General features: G+C 33.1%; 1 protein-coding gene and 1 non-coding gene across 3 annotated transcripts in view; both read left to right on the forward strand.

The window, feature by feature from the left end:
- Window positions 1-25,647, forward strand: part of LOC113395765 (tRNA dimethylallyltransferase) — a 249,494-nt gene that overhangs the window by 129,328 nt on the left and 94,519 nt on the right. The gene's annotated exons all lie outside the window — the stretch shown is intronic.
- Window positions 9,113-9,186, forward strand: Trnat-agu (transfer RNA threonine (anticodon AGU)). The gene has a single exon. It is a non-coding gene; the product is annotated as a tRNA-Thr (tRNA).

The raw sequence follows: 25,647 nt of genomic DNA on the forward strand, positions 1-25,647 counted from the left end.
GAAATTTTGTCATGGAGGATGTTTGAGGCTCAGAGACATAGGCTCTTTTTTAATTCACCCATGGGTGATATTGTGGTGATGGATAGCGTGCTTAAAGGTTTATCAATATCGCGAAAGTAAAGCCGGCGGGTTCCACTAGTTTAAGTTTAGTTATAGTTTAATTATATAAGTTAAAATTCGAATGCTGCTATTGCTTATCATCAAATTAATTTGTTATCAATTATGTAATAAGCCATGTACCAGGTTCGATTCTGACCCTATTTTATCATTTTAGTTCTGTCGCTTTTCGCTTAGTACAATTGGAACGGTGATAGTTTTTTAAAAATATTTACATATGTTTTAATCATCGACAAAAAAAACTTTAACTTGTTTTTACTAAGCACTAAGTAGAACACAGAGCTAATTTCATAGCTCGTTCAGTATTAGGAACGCCGTTATTTTTTTAAATCAAATTTAAAGCAATAGCCTCATTAATTAATACCAAAAAAACTCTTTATTAAATATAGACACTATTTTTTTTTTTTTCTGTACCTGTCCTTGATTGTAAGTTAAGTGCCTTTATTGTACATTCGAATAAAATAGATTACTTCCTTTCAATAATATTCCCCGCTAATGCAAACACGTGTGCGTACAATGTTGCTATTAGTTAAATTACATAATTGCAAAACATTTACTCTAATGTCGTTAAATCTATACGTATATCAAAAGAGTAAAGTTCTTAAACGTGTACTTTGAAATGATAGACGCATTAGGAATACTAAACCGTTATTTTCGGCTCTGGCTTTGCCGGTCAGGAGGGGGTGTTAGATACCCAATGTCATTTCCTGTATGACTGAAACCTGTATTCTAAATTTCACGACGATCGGATTAGCAGTTACGACGTAACAAATAAACTCACTAAGTTTACAAGTATTTTGAAATGCAACATTATAACTACATTTAATTTGACTCAATATGTATTTTTTTATCAAATTCAATTGACATTAAATAAATGTAATATTTATACAATCATTTTAAATCTACTTGATACAAAACCACAATGTAAAAAAAATAATTTCCAATATTACGTTATACTTTGTTAATAATTTAAACCCACATTCAAGTATAATTATAGATGTTGTTTTGACTATTTGTCTTGCCCATGTTCATTAATATGTAATCAAATCAACAACTATATTTATAGAACAATATAACTAAGTTACATATTATGTAATTTAAAATAGTATCCTTATTCTGTAATTTATTCTTTGTACTTATTCTTAAAATTGTACAGTTAATTATTATTAAGAGTAAAAACTAATTAGAACACAAGTGACATATTTACTTTGAATTTCACATAGAATATGTATACTACATTTAAAAGTCGCCTCGTCTCGTCTTAAGGAATGTCCTTAATCTTTTAGAGGTCCACGTTTGAATAAGGAAAATCGTGTCATCCCGCTCCTACGCAACGCCTGAACAAGATAAGGATAAAAGGTCCATTATCATCTAAAAATGATTAACCATTCATCTCAACGAATGGTCACATTGACCTTGTTAAGTTGTCATTCACCGATATTTCGCGCCGCGATAACCCGCGTCACTGGGTCGAATCTCCACAGATAATAAAATACACACAGAATGTTAATATATTCGGTAGATAATTCTAGTTATTTCGTTTTGTTAAATACAATAAATTCTAATTAATATTACAATTTATTAAAATTAATTTACTTATATAATATGATATAATTCAATTCTTTATTTCGTAAAGAAAAACTATCTCACTTGAAAATAAAATAAATTAAACAAGTAGTAAATAGCTTGTAGTAATATTACCTAACGGACGACAATAAGGTAAACTTTAATATATCGTTTTCTTGTAAAATGTCTTTGTGTATTTTATATTAGAAAAAATATCTATAAACTAAATTGCTATTTAACGGGAAAATGTAGTTCATTACAATTAGTATTCATATTTTAAAATGCTATTTTAGATATTTAGTCTTATTTTTTTTTTGGCTGTATAATAACTTTCCATGACAATGTTATTAAAAAAAACTTGTAAGGTAACTTTTTTTAACGTATTTCGTTAGTAAAGTATGACGTATACATATGGATGAAACATTTTGTATGTGAATTGTTCTCAGCGTATATAAAAGAATTTATTGTACTCGTATCTCGGAAACACTAAGAGCGATTCGATGTTAACGCGGAACGGATTTAAATTACGTCTTAAGACTGTATCTATCTTTAGCAATGTACAAATATTTCGCTCGAGTAACAATACGTTTGACTTGAAATGACCTTTTAAAGATATTATATATTAAGATTATTCTTAATATAAATATATATCATATGTAGGATTGGCAAATCCACAGGGCCAACATAGACATTGGCGCTGTAAGAAATATTAACCATTCCTTACATCGCCAATGTGTTACCAACATTGGAAACTAAAATGTCTTGTTACTTGTTCCTATAGTTAAACTGCTTAATTGACCCTTCAAATTGGAGCACAACCATATTAAATAAAACTGATTGGCGGTAGAATAAGCGATGAGCGCGTGGAACCTACCTGAAGGGTTTACACAAAGTCCTACCAAGGATCTATTACTATATAAACCAATTACTGCTATTTGATCTTAAGCCTCGTACATTTGATCCGGACTGTCATTTGTTTGGTTAATGGTAGCCTAGTTCGAATAAGGTATTAAGAAATATTAATTTGGTTTTAATCTTATAATTGAACTTATAGTTTTTTTTTTTTGTTGAAATATTTACATGGGAGAAGACATTTTGTGTTGTGCCTAATTTTTTATTGTAAAACTGTTTTGTACAGAATCTAATAACCGTCACATAAGATTCGTTCTAATGTTATCTGAATAGTGAAAAATATATCTTTTAAATTCACCTAGACTCCACTAGCTAATGTAGTGTTAGCAACACACATACTGCCAGCAATAATTAATTATTTTATTATATATATTTAAAAATATAAAATGTTGCTATATGTGAAACATAATTAACATTTATTGTTAAAATATGGTTAACATTGACCCCGTTAAATGTCTATAAAATGTTGTTGCTATGGGAACTAGCAACATTGGTAGCAACCAAGTCATACGAATGTCGTCCTTATTGCTATAACGTTAAGGTCTTTTGATAAATTCGTTTAAAGTTTGTTCAAGTGTTTTAAAAGAATGAGCATTATTTTATTAATACAAGTAACAAAGTACACAATGGCGCCAAGTAGAATGAAATAACTGTTTCAATATTTATTGATATTTATGAGTTCTAAGCAGACTATATTTAAATTGAATTCTATTATCAAAATTTAAAATATAATTATATATATATATGCGAGATATATATATGTTCTCGCGTCTCGTTCTATCCTATTCTAAATTTAAATTTCACAATTTACATATCGATATTTGTGTCCATGTCTAGGTCAGGCCTAGGTCCAAAATCATAAGGAATAGTTTCGTGCCTAAGGCGTGATGAGGTAACAAGCAGACGGACAGACTTACTTTCGGATTTATGTTAATTTGATTATGTTTTAGCTAACTTTAGTTTTTGTCTTTTTACCTATATACCAATCTTACCGGTCTAAGCTTTGTTATATATCTATAGGTATATATATATATATTGGTGTTTTGATAAAATATGACTTTAAAACTGTATATCTCTATTGGATAGTAATCTTTTGCAATGTGTATTCAGTGCATCGAGTGTCCGTTAAACAAACAGTTTAAAAATATAATGTCCAGAACCTCCCTTAAATATAAAATAAATCATAATGTTATTTGTCAATGCGTCTCTATAAGGTATTCCTTCCGAAACGATGGTAGATTTTTGATAGTCAAGTTTTTGTAACGCGTCTGTATTGAATGAAGCATTTGACTTTGAGGACATTACGGAATACATTGCCTCCTTTCAAGTTACTTTGTCTCATAGTCCACACTACGCGTTTATAGTCACTCAGTTTGTCAGGGTAATCTATACTAATATTATTAATGAGACAATAACTCTGTCTGTAACCTCTTCACGCTTAAATCGATGACTACGAAATTTGATATAGAGATAGTTTGAACCCGGGGAAGACATAGGCTACTTTTTTAATTTACCCCTTTAATGTGCAAAATAGGGGTTGCCGGTTTGTTTGCTATATATAAAATTTTATAAATTTTATGCGTATAAAGCCACAGGTTTAGCTAATATAAATAAATAAATATTGGACAACATCACATACATTACTCTGATCCCAATGAAAGTAGCTAAAGCACTTGTGTTATGGAAAATCAGAAGTAACGACGGTACCACAAACACCCAGACCCAAGACAACATAGAAAACTAATGAACTTTTTCTACATCGACTCGGCCGGGAATCGAACCCGGGACCTCGGAATGGCGTACCCATGAAAACCGGTATACACTACTCGACCACGGAGGTCGTCAGATATGATATAAATACGTAAATAAAAGAGTTACAATTGTAAAGCAAATATGCACAAAACTCAAATCGAAAATCTTTAATGCTACAAGATTCGTAAGCGAAAGTTGCAGGTGCCACCCTGAGCTCTTGGTATATTGTGTCCACCAGCACGTATTGCGCCCAGTTACACCTACTCTACATCTAGTCTACCGCCAAACAGCTCTATTTAGTGTTGCTGTGTTCCGGTTTGAATTTGAAGGGGGAGTGAGCCAGTTCCTAGGGTTGATTGGAGATGACCGCTTACTATTTAGGGGCACGTTTGCTACCTGGTTTCAATAAAAAGGGAATTTATATGCTTGCAAAATAACAATACATGTGGATGTGTTTTATACGAATATCTATTGGCGCGCCTTTGAGGTTAGATAGAGTCGTAAGCCATGTCAGCAAACGCCATGACGGTCTCTTAAACCGTCATATCCCCTCCTGCGTCGCTCTCTACTCACTTATAAGTTCGTGGCTCGTCTTTTACTTATAAAATAACATATCCTGACTGACTGATACATCGTCGCCGAGCGTAAACTATTTAAAGTTAAGGCCATAACATTTTTAGGTTAGTATAGGTTCGTAGGATCGTTTCGTCGTGTAGTCACCTACTAAGGAAGTAATTTTGGTAATTCTACCCCTAAAAGGGTGAAATGGGGTTTGAAAGTTTGTATGGAAGTCCGTCATTTTTTAAGTTAAACACATGAAAATTTATTTTTGGGATTCTGATTAAAAATGAATAGATACGTTTCTAAGCGTTTCTCGATATTCTACCCTAAGGGGTGAAATACACACCAATGCGGTATACAAATAGGTCTGAAATCAACGTGATTTGAAGTTAATCCGTAAATATATTGAACCAAGGGTGGCTGTATACCGGGCGTCCCGTGACGACCACATTTAAAAAAAACTCTAGTAACATCTATCTTATTAAATATTCGGCTACCAGACATCAATAGCTGCATACATATCAATTTTGTACTTTAATGTCACGGATTAGCGATTCAGAGTAATGACAGACAAGATAAGGAATATAACATCTTAGAATCCACGATTAGCGACCCGTTCTCTATATATATTAAAATAAATACGATGAATGTCTGTAACAGGTTTTACAACATAACGGCTATAAAATATTTCTAGTGACGTCATCCAATCTATGTATACTTCGAACACTGCATGAATCTTTAATACGATATGTAAATTCTAAATTGTACGTTCATCGTAATTGGCGAGATATTATTATATTGAATATGACTTTATTCTTCAACGAAATAAAGTATGGAAAAGAAATTTAAACAAAAGGAATCACATCGACTGGAAAGAGTTCAGGCGCAGGACCAAATGCTTAACGTGATGTCCGAGGCACAGGAGTGTACGTTCCAACTACCAGACTCCGGGCTGTTATTGACAATTTTTTGATATAAGGCCCGACTGGACGTTTGAACCCAAGCTTAACTTAGCTTAACCCAACCTTCGAACGTATAAATTATATGATATAACAAAACATCTGTGAAGAAATTATATGACATAAAAAAAATACTGAACCGAATATCATAAAATTGAAAACGATGTCAGGAATACACAAAAGGACACAGGCTTCATAACAACAGAGCGCCCCCCCCCCGCCCCCTTTAAAAGGTAGAAGTAGATCAAATACATGCGTTACCAACATTACATTACGTTATGAACTTAAGTTTTTGTTAAACACAAACGAATCTCGCAAAATGTTTTAGTCCTACGTGAAACGGAAATTCCCATAACGACATTTAAATTATTTATAATAGTTTTATCGCTAATAGGCAATCTCTTCGAAAGCTAACGATCCACTGTGTTTATAGCACTAATGTAGAATAAAAATACAAGTTACTTTATATACATAAATTGATTAGAAATAATAGTACTGGCAACATTGTAAGCAGCGCGATTGCGAAAACGCGATTATATGTATGTTTTGGCGCTAGAAGCGCTGCGGTAAGCTATTTATTAGTGGACGGTCTGCGCTGCCTACGCTGTTGCTAAGCTCGCCGGCGCTAATATCGCGGAATTCGTGACGTCATCCTAGATTATTAGGTCAGTTGTGACTACTAGAGAAGATATTTTTCTATTTACTAACATGCCTTTGCATGCCTTAAAAAGTAGATTGATTTTTTTTTATGCCAAAAGTTTTTGTTAATATTTTTGTATTTATTAACAAAAAATTCAAGTAACTTTTTACTGGTCAGACACAAGGTTTTGAGTTTCTCAGGACTTCTAAGATCTAGCCTTAAAAACTAACAATTTTTTTATTACACTGCGGACACTTTCCGAAGATTGTGCTGTTTAGGGCAGTTCGGTTTATAAGGAATTATTACCCCTAAAATGCAGCTACTACTTCGAACTCGTTTTGATATAACTCAACGGTGGCCTTCCCTCTGCAGACTTTTCGCAGAACTTTGCAAATTCAACGTCGCTCGTTGCTCCTTACGCAGTTTTAAAAAAATATTACCTTATAAGTACGCTGTCGATGGTCTTATCACAAAAACAGCTTGTTTCAAAGGGACCACGAAATTTGAATAGGGAATAGATTAATAGATAAATTATCGCCATTCCAAAAATGTCGTTTAAAAAACAAAGAGTAACAAGTAGCTATAAAGGAGTTATAATGAGCATTCAAACCGTCCGTCCGGCGCTCACGGCACATACGTAATTATTGTACATGTTAATTCCTATTGTTTGTTTGTTTGTCGTAAATCGTGAACGTGGACAATTAGCCGGCTGTGTTCCCACGCTGTGCGTCGCATGCCCAACGCGTAGAGAACTGAAAACAAAAACAAATTAAGCACTTAAAAATTTGTAGTGATATATCGTGCTGAACCGGCCAAATAAAATCAAAATCAATTTTTTTTTTTTTTTTAGTTGGGATAATCGTCATCTTAGAAACGTAACGTAATGTTACAGTATTAAATTAAATGTAAAATTAGCACCGTTTCAAAAAGTAGATTCTAGCAATGAACCGACGAGAAACTTTGTAGTTACTCATTTCTACCATTTTAATTACAGTTTCTATTGTATAATTCTAGTTGTATATATGTTTTATTTACCGATACATTTTTTATATGAGAAGTTTATTAGTATTAGTAGGCAAAGTTAAAAATGTAAGAACTCATTCCTTGCATCACGCGTTTCATGTTGAAACGACAGCGATACTCTTTTCCGATGCGCGTATTCATTGAATGTATAGTTACTATAGTCATTGGTGCTTATTGTTTCTGACATTTCACTATCGTGTTCGGCGGGGTTTGGTTTTACAGAATAAAAGTAACAGCGCGTAAAGATCCCTCTGCTGGGCTCCCTCGCCGAGCACAAATTGTATTATGAACAGAACTTAAACATATTTTAATTCATCGATGCTTGCCTGGGTTTGAACCCGCTGTTCAATGCAGCGTTCTTACCACTGTGACATCTCGGCTCTTAATGAATAGCTCTACTTTATTCATCTGTTTCCTATCCGAAAAGTCTGATGATGTTTCTTATATAAATAAATGCAAAATATAACTTACAAAGTTAATGACAGTCAGCCTGTCACCCAGTGGGTTAAAACTTCTCCTTTAAAGAGGAGTACCACTTAAAACTAATTAATTTATGTGCGAGATCCATGTTTAATTACAAGCGATGCTTTGGTTCCGAGTACAGATAGAAGATTATTTAAAAAATATCTTAAATAATCGACTTGTACAACCATGCCTCACACGATAAAACTGTATTGTCATTTATAATATATATATGTATGTATATATGCATTCGTACGGTACAGAAACATGAGCTGTGTCATATAAGCGTTTATATTATACTGATCTAACTAGGAAAAAAAAACGTATTTTCTCCTGACCGTACTTTAATTCGGCTTCAGTGAGGCACAACGATTATCACTAACGTGTTACGTCTGGTGCCTTCATAAAACTGACGGAACAATATGAATTCATTGTTACCATCACGGTATTCGACTCGCGTCCATGATAATAACACTTTGTCATTAATTTAATATTCAACCAACCTCGTAAGATATATTAAATTTTAATTCATCGTCCATCCAGTTGACAACTTCGATTGACGTTGCTCGACTTAAGAATTGATTTTCGATTTCATATTTCTGTGGCCTAGTGCTAAAAGGGCAAATGTATATATTAATTTAAGGCAAATTTTGCCATTTAAATAATAATGAATGAACTTGCTTGTGCTAATATGACATAAACTAATAAATAATACGCAACATCAATATTACGTAAAAAAGTTGGTATATTTGTACTAATATTATATACGCGAAAATAACTCTATTTGTATGTCGGTCTGTTGTTCATTCATTACCAAACTACTGCACCGAATTTGATGAAATTTCGTTTAAAGCAAGCTTGAATTCTAAGGAATAGGTTACTATTTTGCCAAACACCTGAGGACCCACCCCTAAAACGCGAGCGAAGCCGCAGGCGACAGCTTAAGTACATGTTATCAAAAACTACAATACACTTATCATGTATTTACTACAGACACGCAGATCTTTATAAGAATGCGTGTATACCATACCTTATACGCACACAACTTTATAAACGTGCGTGTATGATAAGATAAACTTTCTCGCCCCATGTGCTCGATAATTTCGACGGTGATGACATAGGCGCCGTGGCTTAGTTGGTTAAAGCGCCTGTCTAGTAAACAGGAGATCGTGAGTTCGAATCTCGCCGGGGCCTTAAGAATTACATCTAATTCGATATTTTTTATTTTACTTTTTTATTAATGATGATTAAATAACTGTTTATTATTTAACGAATAATTAATTTTATGTTTAGTCTTGAAATCTGATTTAATTCTTTTTGTAATATTGGATGATGATTGATAGTATTTTAATTCGAAACCTTTTTACATATATTTTCTTAATATTAATAATAATTTTCGAAACAATTTAATGATATTAATTAAGTGTATTTTATGCAATAACATATATACATATATACAGGGTTATTGGTAATTCAACGTATTCCCGTTAGGAGGTGATAGGGGTGATTATTTGCGATAATTTTAACCCCCATATGCATATTGCAAAAGTTAACCATTTTTGAGTTATCGCGTTTTTTAGATTTTTTCAAAATAAGTCCAAAATGCAACTTCAAAAATTTATTTAAAAAATATCGAGTGTTTAATTATTATAAAAACGATTAAACATTTGATATTTTTCAATATTCAAACAATAATTATCGGTCCAAATTTAAAAATGCGAGACGGAAAACGATATTATTTAAATATATTTTTTATTTTTTTCCCTCAAATATGCCTGAAAAACAAAAAAAAATAATTATAAAACTTTTTCTGCAGGTTATTTTAAAAACATAATCGTTTACTTAGCTTTCCGAAAATTTATAAAAACTAGGAATTTATTTCAAAGCAACCGAAATAAAATGATCAGAAAGGACGCTGGTGGAAATTCGTATTCGAACATGACCGAATTCGTACTAAAGGTCGCTCTTTAAAATTCCCACAAAATTGATTTAAAATAATATCCAATGTAAAAAACTTACTTATTTACTTAACTTACTTACTTAATACAAATTTAAAATTAAATTTCACCCCTATCACCTCCTAACGGGAATACGTCGAGTTACCAATAATAACCCTGTATAATACACTATACATAGGTATATACACATTCAATATGTAGTTAACTTGGGGACATCCCTTAGCGATTTCATTCGACATCTTACACATACATAGGTATGTTATAGTATATGTTTGAAAGCAAGTTTTGGTAGTTATGTATATATATATATATATATATAAGACTGTTTGACCTCCAACGAATAACTTAATATGTCACAAATGTTTGAAATTTCTAGAAAGATCTAGAAGTTACTATGAAGTTGCGTTATTGGATTTTGGGATTTTATATTACAGTAGTTTGTCAACATCATTATTAGTGACTCAATCACACAATCCACTGGACACAGGTGTACCAAGTGCGCTGTAGCTCCCAGTACTCCGCCTGTCGCATCTAGTCAGGTCCCGCCACCAATTTTAGTATATATATTATTTGTTCTTATCACTTTAATTTTCATTATAATAACTTAAAATATATTTTTTAGTTTATCGCTGCCGAAACCCAGTTCACAAACAAACGAACAGATATCCTTAACGCTTAAATGTAGCTCTAGGTAACCTTGAACATTAAGCCGTGGTCATCTTTAGTAACAGCCTATAGAAGTCCCACCACTGGGTAAAGACTTCGACTCCCCTGAGGAGAAGGTCCACCACGCTTTAGAGCGGTAACGAATATTGCTTGAAATGCATAATTTAAACAAGTTATATAAACGTTTTCCAGATAAATCCTATTGTAACTAAGACTGCTATTAAGTGTTTTTGTTTTCATATTCAATACTACATTAATCACAATGTAAAGGTCAAACTGAAAGGTCACTCTGAAGGACTTGCTATGAATACGAAGACAGCTTGAAGCTTGCAATAATATGTAATCAAATAATTCCTTGAATTGTTACTTATATTAATTTTATAATGAATTAATAAAATTATGAAGAGATTAATCAAAGATCGCGACTAGTGCGAATGAAATCCCCCCACTTGAGCTGCCTGGTAGGATAAGCTCCGACAAGTCCAAACCTCTTCAATTCTGCGTCACCATGTGCCACTAGAGGTTTATATATATATATATATATATATATAAAAAAAATATTGTTGAATAATAATAAGAATTCCATTTTTTGATAAGGCGTGTAATGTGTAGCACATGATTAAAATGGAACCTTTTTTTGTAACGGTAATAGTAAATTTCCGTTCAGTAAATTATAGTTCAGTATAGATCTCATGAAGGCGACTCCACGATAAATTATCGGCGTGCATTGACAAATATAAAATACTTTGTTTTTTTTTTTTATAGTTTTTATTCTTACATAAATCACTTCACGCTAAGACATTTTGGAAGCACGCGCGTCACTCATAAAAATGCACGCTAATATTTATTTAGAGCCGCGGGTGCCTTCGTGAGTAAATAGATCTATGTATATAGTTTGTTTATATTCCAAAATCGGGCAATCTCCCTTGAGGTCCTTCTCCTGAGTTTTTTCCTTCGCGTTGCTCCAGTGCGGACGTTTCATCAGACAGAAGCCGCATGTCACGTATAAAACAAAGTCACTTCCCGCCGTCTGTACGCTTAGATCTATACAAGGGATTTTACGGCAGTTTTTATCAATAAATAGTTTGATTCAAAAGGAAGATTTATATGCAGAACGTATGCATATTATAGTAGAGAACAGCCGAGAATTCCAACTTTCTTAGCCGGAAAAAGAAGTGGCTTTTTTGTGTTTGTTTTCAAATCAAAAAGCTGTAAATAGGTTATTGTACCCGTATTAAGCCTTTTTTAGTATTTTTAAATAATAATTTCGTTTTTAGTGAATATATTTTAAGTATTAATAATAGATCGCGTGTGATTGCGCCGGCTCCTGCATCGACTCTGCAAAAAGTCGGAATGTTGCAACAATGTTACCTTAATGAGATTCGTGGGTGTTGCCAGTGTTCAATAAATTAAATGAATATGTATCGTAACAATTGCCTACAGCGAGCTCATAACACCCAAAGATAAGAGAGGATTACAACTGCCAGTTTATTTTATTTCTTGACCAGTAAAAACTACGTGCATACTAGAATAGACTTGTATAAGTATTTGTTGTATAGAAGCCCTTTTGTTCCAGCAGCAATAAATGTAGTAAAGGCGAATATTTAAAAATGGTTTTTTTTAATTAAAGCAACACTTTAATTAGAAATAAAATACTTATTTAATAACTTGTAATTATTAATAAAGTACTCTTTATTAATATATGTTTTGTAATGCGCGATAAGTTTACCATAATAGAAGAAATAGAATAATTATAAAAAACTGATATTCAATTGTTTTGAAGTAATAAAAATGAAAACAAATCCTATAGTTCAACAAAAAAACATTAAAGAATAAAAAATAATATATATATTTGTATCAGTAAAAATAGTATTTCTCAAATGTACACGCGAGTACGTAAATAAAAAATAATTACGTTGTAATATAGCATTGGTATTTGTTATAGGTATTCGTAAATGGTTCCTGATAAACAGTTTCTTATTTGACTGTACAGAAAACATTAGATATGAATCGGGGTATAAATAGCATGTTTTATCTTTGGTTACATTAAATTTAATGTTCGTAATCCTTCCATCTTTGGTATTATATTAATAAGCCGGCAACCCTGGTCAAGACGGCCTCCAGGTCCATTTCAATACAATAACACGAGTATAAATGATGTTTACGTGTAAAGAAAATTAAAACGAATCAGGCATGTGTATATTTGTAATAAGTTTTAATATTCGTAGGATTGTTGACAAAAACAAAATATGTGTATTTGACTCGAATAAAGAGAGGATTGGCATTGTTGCTATTTAGTGTTCATAGGCATTAGCCAAAAGTTAGTTTTACTTTAAATAGTTTGTTAAATGACGATTCAAAGGTGCTTGTAAAAGCCTACTTGAATAAAGTATATTTAGATTTTATTTGATTTGATTGTTTTTTTTTTTTTTTTAAGTTATTGGCGTTGTAAGGATTTTGAAAAAAATCTTATTGCGCCAATTTCTATTGGAAGTGTTTACAACTTACAGCTCATTCATTATCAGTAGCCCATTTGCTATTCTGTAAAAAAAAAAGTCAATACGCCACCAATCTTGGGAATATCATATGCTGTGTATCTTGTACCTGTAGTTACTGGCGCAATCACTCTTCAAACCGAACAACAATAATTGATATTGCTGTTTGATGGTAGAATATATTACTAGTGGATGGTACTTACCCAAATGGGTCATTTAAGATAAAATTGAATGTAAAGCTGATGATGAAACATATACAACAGATACATTCAACTTTAGATAAATTCTGCCAAAGAGAACCGGAAAAGAACTCAGTAACAACTCTAGGAACTATCACTCGATTATATGTACAATTTATTTTGCGAAGAAGAATAACTACTAAGTTACTTTTCGGTTCTAACCTTGACCTAAGTACTTACTTTTGTTTGAAGCTTAAAATAAAAGCAAAAAAGTTATATTAAAACGAATACCAGCGTCAGAAAGATGGAGCCGAAATTGAATTCGCAGATAGAAACTTGAAGTTTTAGTTTATCTTTACTTCTCCTGTTTATTTATACAATGGTGTTTTAAATTATTGTAATCGAAATGAATAATATTATTACGCATTTAATTACTTTGTTAAAAACATTTGCCGCTCCAAGATTATAAATAGCCGGATTGGCTCTATTTTTGAGACAAAAATGTACTAAGCGAGCAATATCGGTATAAGTTTGTTGTCTATCAGTATATATATATATAAATATACTACTTAAATATTGAATCTAAAGTAATTAAGTAAGTAAATTTCTTGGTGGTAGGGCTTTGTGCAAGCCCGTCTGGGTAGGTACCACCCACTCATCAGATATTCCACCGCCAAACAACATTACTCAGTGTACCGTTTTGAAGGGTGAGTGTTACCAAAGGCACAAGGGACGTGGCATCTTAATTCCCAAGGTTGGTGGCGCAATGGTGATGTAAGGAATGGTTAATATTTCTTGATCGTGGTGACCACTTACCATCAGGTGGCCCATATGCTCGTCCGCCAACCTATACCATAAAAAATCCCTTATAACACTATAACATCGTTTGCGTGACGTTGAATGTCAAATATATATTATTTTACGTTAATAAAAGATGGAACGAGAGATGTCTTGGAATTCCCGGCTATATAGTATATATTAAATAACAACAATGACAATGATATTATACAATAAATTCAAAATCAAAATATACTTTATTCAAGTAGACTTTTACAAGCACTTCTGAATCGTCATTTAATTAAAGTAAAGCTACCACCGGTTCGGAATGTAGATTCTACCGAGAAGACTCGGCAAGAAACTCAGTAGTTACTCTTTTTCAATATCTAAAAATACAGTCATGTTAGTTAAATACAATTATATATGTATGTTATGTCTCCTGCCTGGAAGTCAACAAGCATTAACTCCACGCTTTTTTATCATCAATATACTCTTGTATCGAATAATATGCCTTCTTTACCAATATATTTTTTACAATTGACTTGAATCTATGAAACGGCAAAGTTAAAAATGTCTTAAAGTTAGAAAGAGATATAGAGAAACGTCGCCTGGGGTAGCACAACGCCTTTTCATTAGGTGACGTGGCAGTTAGTAAACCACTCTACTCAAAGCCGCGTAAAAGAACTTCGTTCCAAAAAGATAAACTTCTATTTCGACCCGTGTGAAGTCGAAAGATAGCGTCTTTAAATAAAACGTAGTTATATCGGAGAGAACACCAGAAATGGATCCGTCAAGCGCCTGCTCGTGACTAGTGATGTAGGATTTACTATCCCCTTCGTCTAAATATATCGATGATCGTATTAATATTATAAATTTAAATGTTCATACGTTTCGATGTATGGTACTTAGCTTATAAGCTGAGGTAGACTATGTGTTAAGTCAGGGTATACCCGTGATACCGGATGAAATATCCTACCTAACACGATGACGAAACCGCGGGGGCAACTAGAACGAAAAGAAAAACAAATTGAATATTACGAATTAGCAACGATTAAATGATCATTAATTAATTTTATTTTAATCAGGCAAGAATGTCTTTATATCTTTAATATTATAAATTAATATTATCATTGTAATTATTTATATTATAAATTAAGAAGCGAAGGCCATACTTTTCGTTTTTTTTATATATAATTTATACAAAAAAATCTTAAAACCTCACATTCATCAACTTTCCATGGTTAATGTTAACTTTTATAAAATTATTACGAATTCACTTATATACTCGTATGTTACAGTCAGATTATTTTATCCGGTCAAAATTATTTTTGCCTAATACTGTCGAAAGTACTGTTGACTAATGATAAAGATTGAAGGTGGTGACAGTAGGTTAGATTAGTGATGTTTTAGTAAGTCATTTGAAATTTTAGATGTTGAAAAAGAGTAACTACTGAGTTTCTTGCCGGTTTTTCTCGGTAGAATCTACATTCCGAACCGGTGCTAGCTTTACTTTAGATAGTTTCTTAAATGACGATTCAAAAGTGCTTGTAAAAGCCTAGTTGAATAAAGTATAATTTGATTTGATTTGATTTGTAAAATGTGTATTATGTAAAAGTACAGGGACCACTCACATACATGATACATACATTCACATGGGACACTTACATCCTTGTGATACATATGGCACGTATACAGAAATAAATCTTACCTAGTCGTATACTTTAAACTATCGTGATATATGAATGTTATACATTTTATATACAAAATTTAGGTTTTAATCGCGATCATACATTTTTTTATTGTTTCGTCCAACGTTTCGACAGATTTGAATCTATCGTACTCACGAGCTGGAAGCTCCGAGCGCCTCCCGACATCGGCTGCACGAGTTTCCTTCAGCTACATTAATAGCAGTTTAATTGTCTATATTTATATATAAATATATCTACATAACTATAATACTACGAACACATACCCTAATAAAATAAAATAATATAAAATATCCTAATAAATCAAACAATATAATATCAAATTACAGAATGCAGGAAAACACTCATGTGTTATCTTCGTATCGTATCGACACTCATTTATAGACTACCTTATAAAAAAAAGCCTTCGTCCTTGTCCAAAAGTATTTATAATTTCGTCGGTCAAAATTAATTTTGACCGGAATATGGTTCTGACGGTAACATGGGCGTTGATATTTATTCACATGTTTTGAATCGTCAATTCAGGCGTGAGAGAATGTAGGAAGTAATGCATGTTCTTAAATATTCATTTTCCGTAATATTCTTAATTTTAATCGTCCAAGAACAAAGTGTATAAAAAAAATTAAAACTTACTCAAAATAGTACGTTCCGAATAAGTTCTCTTTGAGAGTTATATGTTTTATTTCTTATAATTACAATGTTTTTCCAATTATATTCGTCATCCAAATACAATAATATGTAAGTATTCATAAGATATGTTTTATTAAGTTTAAATTTATGGTGAGCGGTACCCGAAGAGCCTCTGGACTTATCACCAAAATCCCGCCCACTCGTAACAAATAAACAACACGGAACTTCAACAATTTTATTTTTGACGGCACATAATGGAAACATGTCGTTGAGAGAATGAGTATCAAGTCCAAATCCCAAAATTTATCGTTAAACCAATAATGGATCACGCCTCCTATAACAGGAACAGAATACCCAACCAAATTAAATAGTGTATTGCCCCATAAGTAGGTATATAATCTTTATAGAAAATCTACATATAATGTAAAGTTCAAGCCCGCTGGCCACGAGCTCGGGGAACACACCTGCTTCTCTCACATCGACGTAATAACCGTCAAACAAGTCGAGCACAAAATCGTATAATTAACATAATAATTTTTATTTAAAAAGGCAACTTTTCTCATTAGTCTGAGTCGGTCGTAATATTGTTTTCAAGCTTGGATAACTGCCCACTGGATATACATTTCCTCCACAACCGAAGTAAATACTATTGTAATGAATCTACCCTTGAATGATACCAAATGTGACGTCACCTGAACTGAAATAAGATGGAAGGGAGCTGTATAAGGAAATCAAATGATCTATTAAAACAATTTTATTACGTCTTTTTGGTTTCTATGCAAGGAACTTTGTCTGTAAATATTTATAAATTTCATAAAAAAAACTACGTTTTAGTTTTGCACTGTGATCGCATACATTTCTTCCTTTCAAAGGTTATCTGCGATCCTTTATATGGCACTTATAATCACTTATGATCACAGGTCGTAGATGTAAAAAGAATTTCAGTAGACCATGAAATGGACAAACATCAACCAGGTCTCAGAGAGCCGCTGGATGCGACAGTCTCATTGACATTCCTGTTGAAATTTATTCTTGTGTTGGAAAGAGAAAAAATAAATAGAGAAGCTTAATTATGTACTACAGAGTGATTAATGTAATGAATAGGATTTTTCTAAATACAAGTGACTAGCTGAACCTGCGGCTTGACCCGCGCGAAATTTATAAACCACAAACTTCGAAGCCCCGTTTTAACCCTCTTAGGCGTGGATTTTCGTAAAATCCTTAGGGGATGTCTACACCCTAAAAGGCCTGCCTGCCAAATATTAAGTTTGTGATGTTATAGATCCTGAGATTTCGTGATATAGAACACAAATCGTCACCCACATTTTACCCCCTCGATGGGATAATAGGGAATCTTTCCCTGGGATTCAAACTATCTCCATATCTAGTTTCATCTAAATCGTTTCAGTGGTTTAAGCGTATTCATAATATTAGTAGAGCCTAATTGCTCGCGCTTCACTCCCTTGAGTTGTTACTTGACATTAAAAGGACTATATGAACTTGATTAATGGACAACGATAACAAAAAACAAATCAGTAGGTTTTTCTTTATGTTATAGGTGACAAACGAGCAGGAGGCTCACCTGATGGAAAGTGACTACCACCGCCCATGGACATCTGCAACACCGGGCTGCTTGCAGGTGCGTTGCCGGCCTTTCAGGAAGGAGTACGCTCTTTTCTTGAAGGTTCCCAAGTCGTATCGGTTCGGAAAAACCGCCGGCGAAAGCTGATTCCACAGAGTGGTTGTGCGAGGCAGAAAATGTCTTAAAAATCGCGCTGTTATTGGGTCGATCAGTCGGGTGATATTTGGAATTTTGACGAGATGTCCGAAGAGAGAATCAGTAGGTAGGCACATTGGCAAGAGGGCTGCCTGATCGTAAGTGAAAGTCCATAGAGGTTGACATTCTATGAAATATTCACCATCCCCAACGTAGTAAATGCGACACTTGGGAAGTAAGATGTAGTGTCTGTAGTGTACGTGTCTGTACACTGGCTCACTTAACCTTCAAACCGAAACATAAAAGTAGTAAGTATTGATGTTGCGGTAGAAAATATGATGAATGGTTGATTCTATTAAGGGGGGCTTGCGGAAAGGCGTACCACCAAATGTTTTTTCAAATCGGATTAATGTCACAGATTAGAGCTTTAAAACAAACTATTCAGCCGAAACTGTAAATCTAAATATTATTATTTATTCTTATAAAAGCACTTTTGAATCGTAATTTTAGTGTTGATATAAATATAAAGCGACCGATCGTTCGGAAAGTACATAGATCCTATGTTGACATATATGTCCGGCAGAAAACCCAATATTTTTTTATCGGCCCATCTTAGGTTTGAGGTTGTCTTGTCCACCTTAGCCTTATACCAAGATAACAAGACAGACAATTAATGCACGAATAATCTATACATATAATAAAATTGGAGTGTCTATTTGTAATATTAAAATAACTGCTTTTTACTAAATGCATATGTATGTATACACGGTACATATACCAAAATAATTTTTTTTACAATTTTAGTCTGTCTGTCTGTTTGTTCCGGCTAATCTCTGGAACGGCTGAAACGATTTCGACGGGACTTTCACTGGCAGATAGCGGATGTAATAAGGAGTAACTTAGGCTACTTTTATTTTAGAATTATATATAGAATAAAAATAAAATCACGCTACAATATCCAAATGACTTAAATTCAAACAACGCGCACGAAGTCGCGGGCACAGCTAGTATAAAATAATTACTAAAAACATTCAGAATTTGATTTAGTCTCAGCATTTACAATAGAATCTATTAAAATTGTTAGCCATTTAAGATACCAATTAAACAGAGACTTAATCACTAGTTCTACTGTCGACTCCCAATTAAGCTCTTACCACTCACCGTATATCACAGAATTAAATTATATACACTTAACTATGCAACGTTATCCACGCATGAAATAATGTAACTTTATACATAATAATTAAACGTCCTAATGAGCCAATTATAAGATATTATAAATAAATAAATTACACAAATTTAAGGTTTGTTAACGATACAATATTTTAATTTTATAAGTAACCATTTCTAGAGGATTTGCATTATAATTAAGATAATCTTATTTGTTCAACCTCATACTTATGTAAAACAATGGTTCTCATTCTTAACATGTATAACATCTCTAATATTGTTATCCCTTTCTTACGCGTTGGATTTCATATTATCACCTCCTGCTTCTGAAATGAATAATCTGACTAAATACTCTTATGTTGATTGGTTGGACATTGCGTCATCGCCTGTAACGTAAAAAAAATGGAGATACGTCTTTTATTTCCGTCAAAAAACTGTTGTTTTCATTCAAATCACAAACATTCTCTCCTGCCTTAATATACATTTCTATACTAGCCCGTCCCGACTATGTCAGAGTAACTTAAGAATGTTATTTACTTCCCGGTCGCCGCGGCACCTTCCGGTTCTAATCTAAGCCAGAGACCCACTCAAAGACACACAAAAAAATCAATCATGTAATTCGGTCCTGTAGTTCCACTGACTCACCTTTGAAACCGAAACACAACAATACTAAGTATTTCTGCTTGGCGGTAGAATACGAGTATATAGCGAGTGGGGTCAATACCTAACCAGACCAATCATGTACCCCTACCAGTAAGTATATATACAGTCATGTACGTTTTCCTCAAATGATAATGATAATGAATGAATTTCCATCACTGACCAATCACTGTTACGTAACATCTACGGCACTAGTATTATAAATTAAAATCTATTTTGAAAATGCATTCAAATAAATTAACATATTCTTAAGCATAAACGGATTCAGTTAAACACTACGTGTTATCACAGTAAATGCTTTCATAAAAGCTCGTTAAACCAACGATTTTAACCATAGCCGTTGAAGTTTCGTTGATGCTAACATTTTGAAAGTAAATATTCAAACATTATCAAAGTCAATTGTTATTCAAAGGTAACTTTTTAATGAAATGCGTTGACATAATATTCAACCGAGCATTAGTTCCTTAATTAAAGTCAAAAACTTGAGGAAATCTTACAAATCAACAGTGGTTACAAAGCGTAACCACCAATAAAGCAACAGATTCACCCATTCACCAAATATGAGTAAAATGTCAGGAATTATCTCTAAGCCAATCAAACCGGTGCAAGAACCGTGACCCGAGCCACCAGCTCTGATCCAACTTGTGAGAATCGCCCAATTAAAGCCAATGCTCGTTGGCCCTAATTCAATTATAAAATAGTTACGTCTTGTAACTTTCGTTACACGCAGATACACAAACGGGAAGGTTATTAAAGTAATACTCTTGTATATAGTATGCGTATCAGTATTTCTGACGCCTCAGCAATTCAACATCACGTCGAATCGTTAAAGTGTTCCTTCCTGTTTTTTTTGTTTTTAATAGAAGTATAATAAGATATTCAGATAGATTTAACTCTATAAGATTTTAAAAATTCTCTGTTAAAAACTTTAAATAAATAATTTTTGTAAGCGAAGTTTTTTTAATCAACTTTTTGTATACGCGTGTGCGTTGTTTGTTTAATATTGATTTCTCGATTCTACTCGATCTAATCTACATTCTGAATCTTTACAATTAATATCGTAAAATGTAAATCACCTACCTACTCGAATTAGTTAATTTTTATGTTTTGATTTTATAGGATGAAGTAAAATAAGTAGGCGGGTCCCAAAAATGGCGGACGCTGCACTGATCATAATCAGAAATACTTTTTTCCAAGGCAAGGCTAAATAAACACATCGAAAACTATTTGTTTTGACGTTACTGACCTACAAACAAAAGTAAACTACGGCAGGAACGGTTATGTTCCTTCTTTCCGCGCCAATTCGTCGGAATATTTATTTTACATGTATCTTTGGCAATAAACGAACGATTTACAACTGCCGACGTGGGCCACCCCACGGCGTTGAGCCGTGTTGCCATGCTATGCATGTAGTCTCCCCGTTTTCGGCTACTTTCAACAAGGTGCTTTGCTATTGATTAATAATAACATTTTATGTGTAAACCTTATGATGGATTTCCGTTATATTTTAAGTACCTACATTATTTATTTTTGTACACGAAGAGAATTTTACACAATAAGATCTTAGATGGATTTTTGGTGTGTATGATATATGTTTATATGTTTTAACGAAAAACTCCTCGTAGGAATGAGTGGCTACTTACATTATAATTATGATAGGTTATATTTTTAAAATGAAAACAGAATATGTAAGATATTTCAGTGATATTGGGATTTATATAAATTTGTCGTAAAATATACTCGATAATAATTCACGCTAAGATCGATAGTCGACATACTTATTTTTTTAATTTCACCACATGCTCGTGCTCACAGTCGCCCGTGTCTTTTTCACTTTTTGGTTTAAGTTGAACGTGGCGGTTTAAAGTTTTTGTTATTTACTAAACATCGGCAGATAGTCGATATATACATACGTATTGGGAAATTTTGCAAAATTTGAAAGCAATTTAAATATAAAACATGATCATGTTAATATCATTTATCGTGACGCTTTGAACGAATTGATTAAATTACATAAGTCAAAGATTGAGAGGCTAAGCACAAATTTAAAGGTTAGTGTTGCCACTACCTTAATAATAGTGCATCCCTATATTAAGAAAAAAAGCTCCTTTGAGTTTCCAAGCTTAACGTCTAATTATTTAAACATTGATTCGGTAACTAACACTCAGGATATCGTCTTTATCAAATTCGATATGTAAATCTTCACAAACATCTTATAAACGATTCGGACTTGAAAATAGTGTCGAAAATTCCTGTTAAAAGACTGCAACATAATATTTCTAGTATAGATATAAATGTTTTTTATAAAAGAGTAATTGTTTTGAGTGTATTAATAAAGTAAAAACTAACAATAGCTTAAACTCAGTTTAATTATAGATTATTAGTTGTCGCTACCGGCTTCGTTCGCATTTTAGAGTTTGGTCGTCAGGTATTAGTCACAAAAAGGCCTATGTCCTTAATTGGAGTTCAAGTTTGCTCTGTACAAAATTTCCTTAAATTCGGTTTAGTGGTTTGGCCGCGACAGAGCAACATACAGACAGACAGACAGAGTTACTTTAGCATTTATAATATTAGTATGGATTATGATATACACTATTATAAAAAAAATCCTACCATAAACAATAGTTTTAATTTTTTAATTTATTTATATTGAACAATATTTTAAATTACTTATTAAGAAAAGTATTCGATATGTCGGAACCATATAAGTTGACTATATAAAGAGATCGCTTGATAAATAACTGATTATATATTTAATTTATTCATAATATATAAATATAAATGTACGATGTTTATGTAAAGTTAATAACAAAACTATGTTCTTGTATATTAATAATAATGATCATACAATAACTAGAATTATAGACGGCATCAAACGTCAAATTGGGGTAATTCGGAACGCCGGAAACACCAGTAGTAATAAAACATACGGGAAACGGGTTCCGTACATGAAAACTCCCACAACGAACAAACGAAGTAAACACTGCTCCTGTTTATAAACGTAAACGATCTTTTAAATATTTTATTATGCATTCGTGATGGCGTCAAATGATTGATCGTTAAGCGCGAATTCGCTGGAATATTTTGTAAAACTATTGTAATAATTGTTATTTTCATGTAAATTTAACTATCGTTAACCTTATAAAAGAATAACTATTGACAAACTATTTTGGGCGGTTTATCTCAGTGCAGTTTCTTGGTGGTAGGACTGCGCAAACCCGCCTGGGTAAGTACATACTCAGCATATTATCTATTGCCAAAGAAGCAATAACTAATATTAGTATTCCGGTTTGAAGGGTGAGTAAGCCAGTGTAACTACAGGCACGATGGATAGAACATCTCACTTCCCAATATTGGTGGCGCATTATTTATGTAAGGAATTTCATACGAGTAGGTGTAATGTCCATGAGCAGTGGTGACCACTTATTGTCATTGGTTGGGCCATTTGTCTATTAAGTGAATTAAGTGAATCATTGCATATGATTTTTTCTTGCGGCGTTTTGTTTGTATTCGCGCCAAATGTATCTATGGAGAATTTTAGTACCGAATGGAATACCATGCCTCAGGAAAAATAGATGGACTTGGCGGAGTTTTTAGTAGAAAGCCAAACAAAATAAAAAAAATAGATACCTATCAGATTATATCTGAATCCAAATTCGCAGAGCGCAAATTAAAGTCGTAACAGACTGTTAACAGTCGAGTACGTCGGAGCACGCCAGCGGACCCACTCACATCTCTTGGCACGGGCACTCGGATCCGACGAACCGAATTGCGACCACTTAAAAAAAACTGATTAATTTAAAAATACCATTTTAATTATCAGCAAGTTAACAGTGAAAAGTAACAAAAAACAACAGCGACATAGTAATTACAATTTGAAGAGTCACTAAAACAAAAGGCTATTCATGATGGCATCGTCGCCATGTTTAATTTTTGATGACGTCATATAGACACACATATATTTATATACACTTGAAATGTTTCGACTTTTAGTTGAAGAAGCCTTTTTTCCATTATCCTTATTTATGTAATCAATTTTGTGTTTAATATTTGTGTAAGCAGTTGTAATATATATGTATATATAAACCTGTACGTGTGTACGTAATAATCGACCTAAATGGTCGGACTGAGTGGATATTTTATTTTTATTTCATCTGCATGAAGTCGACACGGGCTGCTCGTAAATTGTATATATTTTTATTAGTTATGTAATTTGCGTTTTTACGACTGTACATGTCTATCATATATATATTTGTAAATATCATATATATATTTAAGTTCTACATTTATTCCTTTTCAGGTGCGACTACAAGGAATACCTTCAGGGATCTTTTAGAATTAAACGTCATTTTTGACATTAATTGTTGTTGCCATCTGTCTAATCTAATCTAAAACTGTAGTTTTATTTAAGATTTGTTAATTAGATTAAGAACGTTAAGAGGGCGTTAAATATAACCAATAACTCTGACTATAGTTATTAGAAGTCAGACGGTCAGTAGCTGACATCATTAAAGCATCAGTAATGGGTTAAGAGCCGCCTACCGATGTTAAAAGTCGCAGAATCGATTCTGACCTGATCCCCCGCTATTGTCGTCTCCTTTCCTAACACAAGCTTGAACCTCAAATGTATATAAAGTTATGTAATATAGTGTAATTCTTTAATTAAATTGGGGAACTGCTCCTCGTTCAAAAAAAATCGTTAAAAAAGTTGGACAATGTCCTTAAACAGCGAAGCCATATTGAAGAAACTACAGCTAAGCAAGCGTTTAGGAAACATTGGAAGCATTTAATGCTTACATACATAAACATAATCAGCCTGTAAATTTCCCACTGCTGGGCTAAGGCCTCCTCTCCCGTTGAGGAGAAGGTATGGAGCATATTCCACCACGCTGCTCCAATGCGGGTTGGTGGAATACACATGTGGCAGAATTTCGTTGAAATTAGACACATGCAGGTTTCCTCACGATGTTTTCCTTCACCGCCGAGCACGAGATGAATTATAAACAAATTAAGCACATGTAAATTCAGTGGTGCCTGCCTGGGTTTGAACCCGAAATCATCGGTTAAGATGCACGCGTTCTAACCACTGGGCCATCTCGGCTCAAGCATACAATGCTTGGTTCTTTAAAAACCGATCGTTTCTGGTTGCAAGCAACAAGTCGTTCCTTTACGTCAAATACGCCTTCAAAACTTTACGTTTTTTATTAGGACGCTTTTGAATTACACGTCGTAGACGTTTGTACTATACGTAAGTAAATTATTTGTAAATAAAATATCTAAACTCGATAAAAGTGTCAGCTGCAACCGACCTCTAGCCAAATCTGTCGCCCTGGTACCACTGTGACTCACACATTAACAGAACAATTGTTGTTTTAAACAATATTATTGTTGTTTCTAAATTAATATACAATGTTTCATCCCTACGATTTAATTTTTAAAAAATGAGGCAAGTTAGAAATCAGCATTTCTTACCGGATTCGGATTTGAACCTACGAACTTTGTTATAGATATGATTAAGATCGTGTGGATCTTATCAATGGGATACAGACAACATTACTTGTAACGTTTAACCGTTACCTACTTTTATTAATAATAATAATGCTAGATTATGACTAGATACCTTTAGTAAGATTTCGTACAGCTGTCCTTTACTCGTCTAGTACGTAGTTACATTAAACTTTCAGACAGGGAAACCAT

This window comes from Vanessa tameamea, chromosome 16, assembly GCF_037043105.1.
Source record: "Vanessa tameamea isolate UH-Manoa-2023 chromosome 16, ilVanTame1 primary haplotype, whole genome shotgun sequence".
In the NCBI taxonomy this organism is placed as follows: Eukaryota; Metazoa; Arthropoda; class Insecta; order Lepidoptera; family Nymphalidae; genus Vanessa; species Vanessa tameamea.